We start from the raw sequence: 15270 nt of genomic DNA, 5'->3' as shown, positions 1-15270 counted from the left end.
GATAAATCTTTGTCATTAAAGAACCTTGTTTACTTTTTTGTACAGTCGCGAGCAGAAGTTTGGAGACCATGGCATCAGCAAAAAATTTAAATATATTCAAGCGCAGCTGCACGGCCCCGAATTGGCTTAATACGTTGTATTGGTCCATCACGCGCACGTAGGCTTGCGCTCTTGATTTCAGCCGGAATGCCCAGGCTGCGAAGGAAAAAAAATAAAATCGTGGCAGCAGAGAGGCTCGGCCTTTCTGTACCGACGTCGGAGCGGCCCGCTACGTGCTGACGCGCGTTCCGAGGGACCGTAATAAAGTTTTATCATACCATCATACCATACCTTTGGTCTACAAACTTTTGCTCGTGACTGTACATATGCAACGGCCAGAGAAAAACCTCAATGGCGCTGTCCTTCGTTGCAATAGATTGCGCATGAGCAGTTGTTACCGGTCGTGTATTGTAATTGCACCGATAATATAGTCGCAGCAGTCAGTACATATAAGAAGCAGTTCTGCAAGATGTATAGATTAGAATTGCGAAAATAGAACGGAATATACAGATGCGAAGATACAACTTGATAAAGGGCACAAAATTGTCACTGGTAACAAAATTCACTGTTTGTATACACAAAGCCTCGCAACAAGATGTTTAAATATATGTATAAGTATCCAATAAATCCACGTATTTAAGCAAACGTCACTGTATGTAATGCGTCAAACAAGACAAATAGACATGTTGCGCAGTCACACATAGTAGTAGCTTTACGCATAGAAAGACAGACGATCCCGGCAAGAACAAAACTATGATCGCAGAAATCGTGATATGTTCTAGAAGGACCGCCTGTTGGGCTAGTTGGTCTAACATAGTTACTTTCAGTTTGGCAGAACAGTTTGGTTCTCCTAGAAGCTGACAAGGAGGGTGGATTTGTTGTGATGCCGAAATGCATGTTCAATGGAAAAACCCAAGCGGCAGTGGACACGAACTTTGTGGCTGTTTAAAAAAAGTGCAGTGAGGGTTAAGACTAAGTTCATCAAATTTTGTAATGACTTGGAATTGAATGATCTTGCTAGTGCTATTAGAAATAGTAAGGGGAACAGTCTGAAGGTTTTTTTTCTGCAAAAACACATAAGGCAGATGTCCATTTCAGAACCATTGAGAGCGAAGGGGGGGCTTGGCAAAATAAGGTTAGTCAGTTTTTACTGAAGAGCCTTAAGTAACTCACGGTTGTTGATCCTTTCCGCGTGAGGAAATCTGAAGAAGTCGTTGAATATGTGAAACACAACGAGAGTATAGATTATGGCTTCTCTATGGACGTTTAGGACTTGTTTTATTCAGTACCTCAAGATGAGCTTTTAGTTGCTGTTAGGAAGTGCATTGAACAGAGTGGCGAATGCGATTTCCAAAACTCCGCTTGCTTGTCGGTTCATAATTTAACGCTTTTAGAATTTTATTTTAGTGTAACATTTATTGTTTTTAACGAGCAGCCTTTTCTGCAACGTAGAGGAATGTGTATTAGGTCTTGCGTGGCTCCGATTCTATGCGACATACTTTTAGCTGATATTGACAGTGCGCTTGATTTGGCTTTTAATGGGGGGAAGGTATTCAAATTGCTTCGGTACGTCGATGACTTTTTAATTCGTTTAAAGAAAGAGGACGGTTTCACTGCCCTTGGGAGTATTTTAGATGTTTATATTCAAGCTGGGCAGGGTTTGAGTTTCACTCATGAATTGCTTGGAACTGAGGGGTTACAATTCCTGGATCTCAGGCTAAAATTTAGTTTAGGCCATGTTTGCTGAGAGTACCTCCCACGGGTTAAGAATTGTCTCCTGCCTTTTGACTCTGCCCACTCTAAAATAGTAAAAAGGGGCATCGAATTACAATGTCTGGATGCTGTGCTCCGTAAGTCATGCCCGCATTCAATGCAGCATAGCTTTGACAATCAGATTGGTCGCCTTTTAGCAGCGGGATTCCCTGAGTTGCTTGTTGTTCCGGTGGCCGAGTCTATCCTGCAGAGGGTAAAGAACAAAGCTGGAACGGAAAGGGCTGCGACCCAGCGATGGATGGCGACACCCGTAGTCATGCCTTATATGCATCAGGTCTCGCACAACCTGAAGAAGGTCGCGAACAGACATCGTATTCCTGTGGTCTACACGGCTCCTAATAAGCTATCCAGGCTCTGCCCTCGAGTTTGCAGTGACAGGAAAGGAGGTTGCCAAACCAGCCAAGATAGCCGCGTCGTGGAGTGTACGACAGGAGTGGTATACTCCGTCCCCTTGCTGTACGGGAAGGTGTACATCGGCCAAACCGAACGGTGCATAAACGACCGGCTCAGGGAGCATGCGCTAAAAGTTAAGAAAAAAAGGACAAGTATGCACATTTGGTTGCCCACACCATTACGTGTGGTTTTACGTGTGGTTAGGCACGATTTTATGAGACCACTATCTTAGGCAAATCAACAAACTACACGGCTCGGGTGGCTCTAGAAGCATTCTACATCCACAAGAACTCAGATATTTGTATAAGCGAAGCGTCAATTCTTTTGCACAGTGCCGAACTGAACTATTTGAACTCTGTTACCTGAGGGACATAGTACTGCTAACTTTTTTTAGATTTCTTTTTATCACCTCGCATGGGAAAGGGGCGTGACACTGGTGTACGTGGTTCACCTTATAAATCGGAGGGTTTGTTGACTGAAATAAACTGTTGGTAGTAGCGCTCGTCCGCGTCTGTCGTGTCTTCGTGTGTGTTGTGCGTACTTTTTTGCGCTATGTCTGAAAGTAACTCGTGATATGTACTTGGGCCATGCGGCGGTCGCGACAGCACCATATGGGTAGATAATAGAGGAATAATGCAAAAATCAGTACGAAAGTGTGTCATTTAACTGCCTGCAGAGCGGCGACAAATTTTCTGCACCCAAAATTAAGGAAGGGTATTGCTTCGGCTCAAAACAGAAGTAAAAGCGGGTAGCTAAAAAGGAAAGACCAAACAAAAGCCACAGATGATGCGGCAAGTTAAACTACCCAATATCCGAGTGTGTTTCTTTGGAAGCGCCGCGAGGGCCGCCTTTCAATAAACAAGGTCGGTAAAAATTGGTTATTGATGTCCTCGTAATTTTCGTTTTCACACGATAGCTTTGATCATGATGCTACCTGTTTGAATAAACGGCGATAATTTCTGCGGTTTTACAAACTAATGAACAGTCATACGTTTTCATAATTACGCGTTTATGGACCTGAAGGAACAGAACCTTTACTTGCATTGATTTTTGCCGCTTCCCTATCTAAAGGACAAACTTCACTCGGCGGGGAAGTTTAGTGAAGCGGTCAATGACTTCGGACACGTTGATGCCGACGTCTCTGTGGACGTCGGCATCCTTGTCGAGCCAGACCTTGTCGTCCGCAAAAAAGAACCGCCTCAAAAATAGGCCGTTAACTTTCTTCTGTTTTCTCGTATTTTACTTTGCCTGCCTAACCATGTGTTCCTCAGACATTGTAGAGCGCAAGTAGTTTTTCTAATCTCATGTTAAAAATATACTATCTGCGCTTGAAGTGGTCACTGGAACGGTGGCTAGAATCTGAAGCCGTTTCTACACATTTACATAGAACCTGCAGTCGCAATGAGAGAGAACATCTTTTCCGGTGCTAAAACCTAAAAGTACTCCTTCGATGTCATTGGCATCCTTGTTTAGGTACCTTGCACGAACAGTAAACTGTTGGATACCGGAAATATCCGTCGTTTCGTCAGCCAATATGGAGAAGCGGCCTGCACCATTTACTTTTGCATCTAGGCTTTCTTTGATAATTTCACCACAAATTTCTATAATTTGGTTTTGTACATCTGGGCTCAAATGCGAGGTATTACTGGGGCAACATCCAAATGGTTCTTCAGATATGTAGCTCCACAATCAGCTCGCAAATGAAGAAGCGCTCTGAAAATACCAATATTTTCAGAGGGGATTTGCTTAAATCCATAGGACCACTGTCTCTATGGCCACGGAGAGCCAGACCTTGTCGTCCGCAAAAAAGAACCGCCTCAAAAATAGGCCGTTAACTTTCTTCTGTTTTCTCTTATTTCACTTTGCCTGCCCTGGTCCAGCTGATTGATCACATCGGGCGCCCTTCCTGAAAATGTTTGGAGAAAATTATCAGCTGCCAGCTGGCATTCACGGTCATATTTAGTATTTTCGTGTGTGCGGAAGATTGCGAGCGCGGCCTTCCATTTCTGGAACGGCTTGGACACGAGGGCTCCAGTGCGCGCATGTTAGCTCAAGTTTATAAGAACATTAAACCCATAAAGTTCCAGAATTGAAAATCTAAAGCACGCCTTTGGAAATGTCAGTGCACCTTTCGCGTCATAAGTTTATGAGAACTTTATACTCATAAAGTTTCGGAATTGAATTCCATGCGCTCCGTAGATTCCGCGGCCGCTGCGAAATGCCGCAACGCGTCCGCTCGCTATCGAAAAACCCTTGAAAGTTTGTGCTCGGATGGGGCTCCTTGCGTTATGCGAGTCCAGGTGCCAAGGGCGTTGCGACGAAATCCAGCCCGAGTTCGCAATGTGCGTGCCGAAATCTGTTTTCGAGCGTGAAAAGGACCTTGTGGACAAAATCCAGAATTATTCCCGGCGCCGGTGGTTGTTCTGGTCGGCGGTTCATGCCAGCACGAAATAATTTCGGGGGGGGGGGGGGGGGGGTCTGAAGTCCCATCAGTGCTACTACTGCTACTACTACCCCTACTGCTACTACTATTACATTATTAATAAATAAATATTATAGAGGAAGTACAACAACAATGAAAGCTTTACATGAGACCCAACGCAGTGTTTTAGCATAAGTGATGCGCATTGCGATTATAGAAAAGTTTTCATGTGTTAAATTTGTCGATTTGATGCAGATTGACAGTGGAATCAACACTCTCTGGCTTACTTATCGTGATTATTTTTTTTCATTTACCATAAACCACATCTCCACTATTAAATCTCTTAAGCAAACTTTAGTGGACTCTGGGCTTGGGCTCCCGTGTGATGGTGAGGGATAGTGCCCCTGTATACGCAGGGCCTCTCTTTTCCTCGCGCCACCGGCACCGCCGTTGGCCGAGCGTCGTCACGTCGTGACAAGTGATATAAGTCGCTCTACTCGGCACAGAGCAGAGAACATGGCGGAAACAACGCCGGTATACCACTTGCTTCAGCTCTTGTGCCATCCGTATCGGCAAAGGCGCGTTCCCACCACGGCGTCAGGAAGAACATCTGGCCGCTTTGGCCGGAGCAGCGGTCTCACTCCTATCGCGTGCACTCGAGCAATGATACACGCTCGCCCTCGTCGCCGCGCAAGAACTATCTGCAGCAACTCTGAGCATGACGGGACGCTGCGCACCGGGGCTGCGCAAATCTCAATGAAAGTGGGAAAGCTGTTTACTCTGCGCCGTACAGACGGACCGTTGTCGTCTACAGTAGTCATTAATGCGAAAGCATTACATGAGCCATGAGGCAGAAAAGCCGGCGTCATCCACAACGAGTGGTATCAAAAGTCAATGTGACTTCATCAGCGTCTTGAATGAAATCAGTAGTCATAGAGAAGATAGTAAATGGTATGACAACGTTAATTAGTAGTAATTATGGGTAGTTATTGGGAATTAAGGTGAATTACAGTGAAGTGAAATAAAGTTACAAGTTAGAGAAGGGTTACCTAAGGTGGAGTCAAGTGAATTAAGGTGAAGTAGACTAAATTACAATGAATTAAATTTGGTTAAGGTGGATTAAAGTGGATCACCATATCAACTCGTAGCTACTTGGCGATGAGTTCTGAATGGTTGTGGTCTGGTGATTAATGAACGCAGAGAAAAGAAATCGAAGGAAGGATCGCAAACAGGTTGTAATACTTAAGAAGTCTTTATTGGTAATGACTAAGAGGAGTGATAATGCTTTCGCATTCAAATCACGTAAGGATACTTAAGGTACAATTTTTTTTGCCCATGGGCCGCCGCAGGGCTATCGCTTTAAACCCCACCGCGCCTCTGCCCGCCGTATAACGCTTTGCAGTAAACCTTCTCTGTGATAGCGTTCATGATCCACCAATAAAACCCGCCATGTTTGGCTACGTCATAGTGCACAGCTGTCGCTTTAATATCAACAATCTTTTTAATCTTCGGCGCGAACGTCCGTCACATCCAATTATACTCGCGTTGCAACGGCAGCCCCTGCCACATCCGAGTTTCACCCCACCGCCCGTATATTTCGGCCGGCAGCATGCTGCACTGTCAATGCTTGAAGGGGTCTGCTGCGTCACGGCGCGAAGCTCCCTCGCTAGAAACCGGTGAAGTTTCTGCGCGCGCTAAGAGTGCATGTTTATTCCCCCTAAACACTACGATTAGCAACACCTAAGTTTTAAAATTTTAATTAAATTATCGGCTTTTACGTGCCAAAACCACGATCTGATTATCAGGCACGCCGTAGTTAGGGACTCCGGAATAATTTGGACCACCTGGGGTTCTTTACCGTGCACCTAAATCTAAGTACACGGGTGTTTCCACATTTCGTCCCCATCGAAATGCGGCCGCCGTGGCCGGGATTCGATCCCGCGACCTCGTGCTCAGCCACCCAACACCATAGCCACTCAGAAACAACGGCCGGTCGGAACAGATAGGAAATTGAAATGAATCACATGCATCAAAGTTTGCATTGCGAGTATTATGAAGTACAGTTTTAGTTTTTTTTTTCTTGCAATTTATGATATATGACAGTCTTTGTGATGACTTCAATTTCCTATTTTACGTTTAGGCTACTGACACTGCAAAAACTATATTTTTTGTCATAATACAGAATATAGGCACCAGAGTGCGGCTCATAAACACATCGGTATAATGAGGTGTAATTTGTGGATACATTTCTCGCTATGGGTAATATAGGAGCTCCTTTCTCGCAAATATGTGTCTTAGGTCAGAGCGCTTATGCTGAAAGTGGACTGATTTTCCGCGTTTTTCGTGGAGCTACCGAAGTGACTGTGGAAGCCTTTCGCTGTTTAAAGGTGTAAGCCTTTCGATGCGAGGCGCCTGAATTATACACAAAAAACGCGCTCGTCCGGAATCAGAAAAGTCGCAAGCATCATGCCAAAGTCGGGATTAACCTTCTACGGGTTAGTCGCTTCCTTGACAAAAAAAAAAGAAAAACCGGGGAGTGACAAGTCATTTTTAACGACGGGTGGTCGTTCTTATCGTGATCACACATGACGACTTGCGCCAACGTACCGCGCTTTGTCGGGAAGCTGTGATGGTTCATTCTTTAGAAAGGGTATTTATTTTTTCCGCAACGTAACTAACGTCATCGGGGCAGATTTAAACATATAAAGGTCCCGAGTCAGGCAGTGGTACCCTAGGTGAAATGAACGCCCGAGAAAGATGGACTTGTTGTCGCTTTCTTTTGGAAACGCTGATAACGTTGCAGTTTAAACCACAATTGAACTTCGTACACAGTATTTTTACCAACAGCTTAACAGAAGGCTATTCAGTCGTGATATTAAACATAACTTTTTAGCACAGACACTCTCACATGACTTCAACATATATACAATAAAGGGCTCTGTAATTTCCACCGTGACTTAACCTAGGTACGTTGGCGTACTTCATGTAATATTCCCCGTCAGCCTACTCACATATACCGCATTACTAATCACATCTACCATGGCCTCGGCTACATCCCAAGAAGCAATTGCGTACCTGTTCTCATTGCTAAAGATTCGGTAGGCGTAATACAGGCCAAAATTAGAATATGAATGCCCTGTATGGAATTAGCATGGAACCTTCAGTGATATAGAACGTATGCATTACACTCGAGTCTGTCCAGAAACGGGAAGTAACATTAATTTACTCTGACTATTCATTTATCATCAGTGTTAATAAACAGAAAGCATGCTGAGCTTCTATCGCTAGGTTTGCGTCGTGAAGTCACCTGACCTTGCACAAGTTCTACAATTCTACGCTCTAATATTCCATCATCAAGAGCTCGGCGCTTGTCATCACGTATAAGCTAAAAAGCAGCCTGGCCTTCAGAACGTATAGTCAGCGTCCAAAGCTTTCGCACGCCTCAAGCTGAAAAAATATTATATTTCTACGCCTGAGGCACGCATCGTGGCATTCGGATTTACAGCGTATACTAGTCTAGAGTAAACAAAAGTTTTGCATACTTTTACTGGCTGTGGGCGTAGCTGCGTTGAAAATGAACTTATTCGCAGAATCTCGGCCGCGTAAACTTTTGACGGTGACTGTGCCATTGAACACCTGTATTTTCTTTATTCTGCACACATTTTTTAACGAATGGCCTTCCAGGCAATGTCTTGCAATGCTTACACCTGGTTAATTTTCAGGACAGCCATCTCAGACATGATGTATTAAGTATAAGAACTGAACTACTATGTAGTACGTCATTATTATCACCAATGAGGTGTAATAAATTTGTAAACAAATAAAGGATAATAACATTGCCTATGAAATTTTACTCAAATCTCAGGAATACTTCAAAATTTCGCCTATTGGTCTTGTGTACCTCCCTATGCTTTCTAGGAAACCGAAAGGGCAAAAATCAAGTGTGAAATTGACATGTCCTGTGGCACCAGGGCAGAAAAGAAAAGGTTTGGCTTAGTAGGACCATGTGAAAGGTTCAGCTGCCATTGTGCTACTCACACACAAGGAACGACACTTTTGTATTTTATTTATAGGCAGTACACAAAGTGATAAATGATGCTCAGTGCACGCTGGCGTGATCATTACAAAACGACCATACCGATATGGGTCATAAACGATTATAATAATGGAACATTTCTGCAAACCGCCACGGTCCTTTCTCATGTTTCTTCAATTATTCAAACATGTTAAATTTAGGGTAGGAGAATATTCGCACATAATTACTAAAGAATTGCACCAGTAATCATATCATGGTGCTGTGACCTGATTCAGCAATAGAGTTAGTCAGGAACAGAACAGCAGAATGCTACATGGCAACTTCTGTAATTGTAGCCGAAACAGTGTATTTTTTCACAACTTTGTGGGCATAATTCAAATCGGGTGTGGTCTGTGATTGGAGCCGTGGAGAATGGATTTGCCTATATTAAAAATTTTGCGTGACATTATATGGTTGTCGAGTCCTTTCAACACGAAAACGACATCGCTATGTCAAATTTTCTTCACTGAAGATTCGTTTTAGCTGCATTGTTACGTTTCCGTTGCACGCCGACGTGATTTATAGCAGACACCGAAAGCTAAGTAAGAAGAAGCAGGGGAAACGCAGACGCCGGCAACACCCTGCTCATCAGGTTATCTACTTTCACTGCGCTAGCCCGGCCCCACGTTACCCCCTCCACTTCTGCGTGCTCATAGCCCTTGGTCAGCCAATCAGGTAAGAAATATGTGTTAAGTTAGGCAATGCTATTCCTTTTAAAAGCAAACAACATGCAGTGACCTCCTATAAAGTAGGAGAGCGTTTCAATAGCCTTCTCAAACAACGCTGCGAGTCACCGCCTGATGCTTGCGTTGGCGGTTACGTAAATTGGACATCAGGTGATTAGAAGGAAAACAGATTGGAATAGTTTTACGTTATAGGGTGCCAGCCATCGGCCCGCCTAGACTTTGTACCCAGCGCAGATCGGTTTCTAGATCGGGGCCGCGCGGCCGCGCTCAGCCGCGCCATACGTAGCCGCCACGGGAGTAAAACATCCCCCACTTTCCCTGCGGCCTTGTGCGCGATGGAAGACGGAGCGCTTTTTCCCCGCCTTCCTCCCTTGCGCACGCGAGACTGAGCAACCATTCTTTGCTCACCCTCTCATGCTTTCAGTTTACCCATACCATACGGCGCGCAGCCACGATGTTATCGCACTTGGACATTATACGAAACATCACGTCGACGACGACGGCGGAAATGTGTCTGGAGTGTCCATATATTTGCAATCGCAATAAAATTATGTGGATCCGACTCAGTGTGGTAAGCAGAGTAAGCGAAGCTTTCTCTGCTGTTTGCTTTGACTGACGATAGTACGCGGTGATCTTAACAGTGAATGTTTAATTTCTTCAGCATTTAGTGCAACGCGAGAGTGGTGAGTTCATGTTCTGCCTGCACCTGTTTGTCCGTGTAATGCACACAATACACAGCGAGACGTGCTTGCTTGAGGCATTGTTGTGCACCGTTTTCCATAACCTTCGAGATTGAGCCACCAGGCTTCTAAGATGAATCTGGCACGCTTCCACTCGCACCGGCAACATCCGGCCGCGATGTTATCGCAGTCGGACTTCACACGGAACATCGCGGCGACAGCGAAGGCGACGCGGATGGCGTCGGCGTAAATGCGCCTGGAGCGTACATATAACTGCTTTCACAATAATAAAAAAAAAGTTGTGTACGGGAAATAGCGCTGCCATAAACTAGAAGCTTCTTTCCCCACAGTGCGACTGAGTTTGTGGAGAAACAAACGCATTGTATGTTTTCTTCGTATTTCCAAGCGATTTGGTGCGACTGCATTTAAAAGCCCGGAATCAGGTTAGTCATGTCCGAACGATCGTCAGACAAGTGTTTTGTTGCGCTACGAGGACATTGTAAGAGTCACCTTACGAGAGGAAATATTCCCGACAAAGCGGGGCTCCGAGAAGTATTCTCAAGAGATTACCAATTTGCTCAGCTAAGCAATCGTGTGGCTCACAGCAGGCCCTACAACAATTGACCCGGTGTAGTTCAACGGTTGCGGCTCCACTTTCTCAAACCTTCACAATCTTACCTTCGCGTATAACGTGCGAGATTTGTGTACACTGAACAGGCACGCATGATTTTAGCTGTACTTCCGAACTGATAAAAGAAATCACGCAGAACCTCCTCTGGGAGTTGCCTAAGTATGCACAAGCATTGTGCCGCTTACTAATCCCCACGCTGCCCGGTGTCATCATCAATGTTATGAAATTTGATTCGACCAGCACAAACCCTTATAAACCCTCATCGGTCGTTATCAACCTTATCGAACACGATCCGACCCTTACGAACTATTATCGGTCCTTATCAACCTGGATGTCCAGCTAAGCTGTTACAAAACCACCACTACAATTGCTGAGGGAGCATGCAATGTTTATTCATGGTTCGGATGCTTGTTTTGCACTTATTCTTTGTTGAAACGTGTGCTGTTCTGTGTATTGTATGGGTGACCTCAATGAATGTATGCGCTGTTCGCTTCACTTCGCTGAGCGCTTGTAGCCTCTGGCTTACGTGGTTATGAGCCATTGCATTCGTCTTACGTGACGGACGGACAAATTTCTGATTTGGTAGGCATAGAAATGCTTATGCATTTAAAACTAAAACGGGATGGTTTATTAAACGAGACGAAGCTGCTGATTTTCGCTGTAACACGGGGACTATCTTTTCCTCTTTATTCGTTCCGTCACGCGCACTATAGATCATGAAATTTTTCTTTAAATTTGTTTTTATACTGATCATATTCAAACCTTCGCATTGTCGGCACATTGCACTAAACACTCGTAACACACGTAACAAATTAAGTAAACACCTAACAAGTAACACGTAAACACACGTAACAAGTGCTCTATTTGGCGATGTCCTTTTGTGTCAAAAATTTGCCTAATACTAAATCTTTCTAAGCACCTTATCTTTCTAAATACCAAATGAAACACTTTACCATGCACCGAAACTTGAGAAAAGGGGGGGCGCGCAACCAGGCTTCGCGCTTCGATGGCACTCCATAAAGCCATTTGGCCCGCTCCTTCTTTCAGAATCTAATGCCATCATCTTTCCTTATACGTCATGGAGCAAATATGCATCACAGCTGCCCATTCGTGTCCATTTTTGACATGGTCCGCAAGCTCTTTCCCATCAATTCCACGGCGGACGAATCTTTTGCCCCTGTGGAGATGCTTTCCCGCATAGTAGCCAAACAAAAGCACCCCAGGAAAAAAATTCAGCGAGCGGATTAAAACCAAACTGAACCTACATATATAGAGAGACCTAAAGTATGTGCCACTTGAGTGCAATTAGCGGATTGGTTTTTACTGTGCTGCAAACTACATTTTAAAAATCACCCCATGCATTTTCAATGAGTCTACAAAAGTGCCCCAGGAAAAAAATCCAGCCAGTGGAATTAGACTGCACTCGACATATACCGTGAGAACGTTGTCGGGATTTAGTGCCTAAAGTGCAAATCGCGAAAAACGATCCATTGCTCAGTAATCGATTTTTAAATAATGCTTCCCATAGAGTTACGCCAACCGCATCGCCCCAGGGTCGGCTTCGCCGCAGTAGTCGATGTCCCAGATTGCTGGACTTGGAGGATACTCAAACACAAACCCCTTTTGCCAGCATTTATACCATACAACAGCGGCGCGCTCGGGTAGGCTGCTTGCGAAAATCTTCTCCAGATGGCACTCGGATCCTCGGCAGGTCAAATTGGGACTTGGCCTGCCTAGTGTGTTTTGGACACGCGCGCGTCTGGGCAATAGCAAAAAAATTATTAAAATAATAAAAAGGTCCTAGGGCTTTCACACTTTAATATAAGACGACTTATATTGCGCCCGGAAAAACGTCTTCCCAGAAAAGCATTTCTGTCTAAAAGTGAAGCCGACTTTAAGGGGATTGCTGTAAGCTTGGTCTTTGTAAGCGGGCTTTCCCACGTTCGGTGTTGCAGTTAAGCCTACTCAAAGAAAAATGCGATTCGAACGGGGCCCAATAACGCTATCACGTTCCACTCTTAAAGGCGAAGCTTAAGCGTCCTCCAAGTTTTTTGCGCTGGCGCAGTGCTCCCTGCATTGGTTCCCGCACCTCGCGAAACTCCAGGCGCCTTGCAATGCTCAACCAAGAATAGGCAAGCATGATGTCCTCTAACCTAACCCCCTCAACCATGAAGAATGCATTCGAGCATCTTCAGCAAAGGTTAATTATCAGATTTTTATTCCTCCGTAAAACACACATCAGTAGCCGAGATATAACGAATCGCAATTTCCATCAGCCGGTTAGCTAGGACTCACTTGACTCAGGAGCTGATATTGATAAGTAGCTTCAATGCATTTAGACAAAACAGACAAAAATAACCATCGTTTCGTCTTATCGTTGTTTCTATGAGGTAAGCGGCTATTCTCTCCATAACAACTGCATAAAAACGTGCTTACCTTTCATTTTATTGGAAGAGGCAAAAGTGGCCCTGCTGTCCCTCCCCGTCTTCGCCCACCATAAATCCGCGCAGAATGCCTTGTGGCCTTTCTTCTGTTATCTTTATTTTATTGTAATACTGGCCGATACAGAAAGTGAGAGAGGCATAAAGGAGAGATGCCTCGACCTGCACCACTACTGTATACAGAAACAAAATCTTCCAGCGCACAGCAGGCGGCAAAGGCGTGCACGTGTGCAGATAGCGCCAGGAGCAGACGAATTTGGAATGGCAGCCGAAGCGATAATCGCGATAGCGCCGCCTGTTAGCGAAACGAATGAAGCGACCCGATACAAAAAAGCACACCAAAAATAAAACGATATTATCCGGAAACACATTTTCTTTCTACACACAATTCCGTGATATTACTTTAATATTCGTAGATTCCACAGAGAGAGCAAAATTTGCAAAGTGCATTTAATTTTCTGTTGCCACGAGATACATGGCGACGTTATTTGCTAGATACCGAAACTAGCAGAGCAGCCCACTCAGTGACTGAACCTCTGGAGATGCCTAGCATTTCACAGCCGGCATCACGTGATGTCGCTTTTTTGTGACAGAGATTCCAGAAGAAGGCACCGCGATATGTCCTTGAGGCCAATATTTCGTTATAACGCCTTTACTGTGACTCCACAGTAGTCAGTCATCATCAGCCTGTATTTATGGCCATTGCAGGACGAAGGCCTCTCCCTGCGATCTCCAATTACCCCTTTCTTGCGCTAGCTGATTCCAACTTGCGCCTGCAAATTTCCTAATTTCATCACCCCAGCAAGTTTTCTGCCGTCCTCGACTGCACTTCCCTTCCGTTGGTATCCATTCTGTAACTCTAATGGTCCATCGGTTATCCATACTACGCATTACATGGCCTGCCAAGCTCCATTTCTTCCGCTTAATGTCAACTAGAATATCGGCTATCCCCGTTTGTTCTCTGATCCACACATCTCTCTTCCTGTCTCTTGACGTTAGGCCTAGTATTTTTCGTTCCAGCGCGTTTTGTGGGGTCCTTAACTTGTTCTCGAGTTTCTTTGTTAACCTCCAAGTTTCTGCCCCATATGTTTGCATCGGTAGAATGCAATGATTGTACACTTTTCTTTTCAACGACAGTGATAAGCTCCGAGTCAGGATTTGGCAATGCCTGCCATATGCAGTCCAACCCAATTTCATTCTTCTGTAAATTTCTTTCTCATGATCAGGGTCTACTGTGAGGAATTGACCTAGATAAACGTACTCCTTTACAGACTCTAGAGGCTGACTGGCGATCCTGAATTATTGTTCCCTTGCCAGGCTATTGAACATTATGGTTGTCTTCTGCATAATAATCTTTAACCCCACTCTTACACTTTCTCGGCTAAGGTCTTCAATCATTTGCTGTAATTCGTCCTCGTTATTGCTGAATAGGACGATGTCATCTGCAAACCGAAGATTGCTGAAGTATTCAACGTTGATCCTCACTCCTAAGCCTTCCCAGTCTAAGAGCTTGAATATTTCTTCTTAGCATGCAGTGAATAGCATTGGATAGATTGTGACTCCTTGCCGGACCCCCTTCTTGATTGGTAACTTACTACTTTTCTCGTGGAGAACCAAGGTTGCTGTGCAATCTTTGTAGATATTTGCCAAGATATTCACGTGTGCCTCCTGTAATCCTTGATTACGCAGTCAATAGGCGTGATTATTCGTTAGAGGCTTATTGGCAGTATACAATGTTGTATATTTAATCTTAACTAAAAAAATGGCTACACTCAGAACACAAGAATAGTGATGAGCGCAGTCGTCTGTCGTCGAAACTTGACCCACGGGTCAAACGCGACTGAAATTTATACTTTTCTCATCATACCTTCCAGCTTAATCGTTGATGCTTGCATACGTTCCGGAATATACACCAAAATTCCCGTCGCGTGCGAGACCTGATAAGAAAAAATTATTTCAGCACAGAATCGGCGTAAACTGTGCGTACCGATACATGTAGCCGCGCCAAATGTTAAGGGATAACTTTGTAACAGTGGTTATCCAGCGAAAAACGTTCAAAGGAAAACGTCAATTTGACATCGTACGGTTGTCAATATAACGGCAGCATTTGAAAAATAAATGTGGTGCAAT

The sequence above is a fragment of the Dermacentor silvarum genome, chromosome 6, assembly GCF_013339745.2.
Source record: "Dermacentor silvarum isolate Dsil-2018 chromosome 6, BIME_Dsil_1.4, whole genome shotgun sequence".
Taxonomy (NCBI): domain Eukaryota; kingdom Metazoa; phylum Arthropoda; class Arachnida; order Ixodida; family Ixodidae; genus Dermacentor; species Dermacentor silvarum.
Note: the sequence above shows the minus strand (reverse complement) of the source record.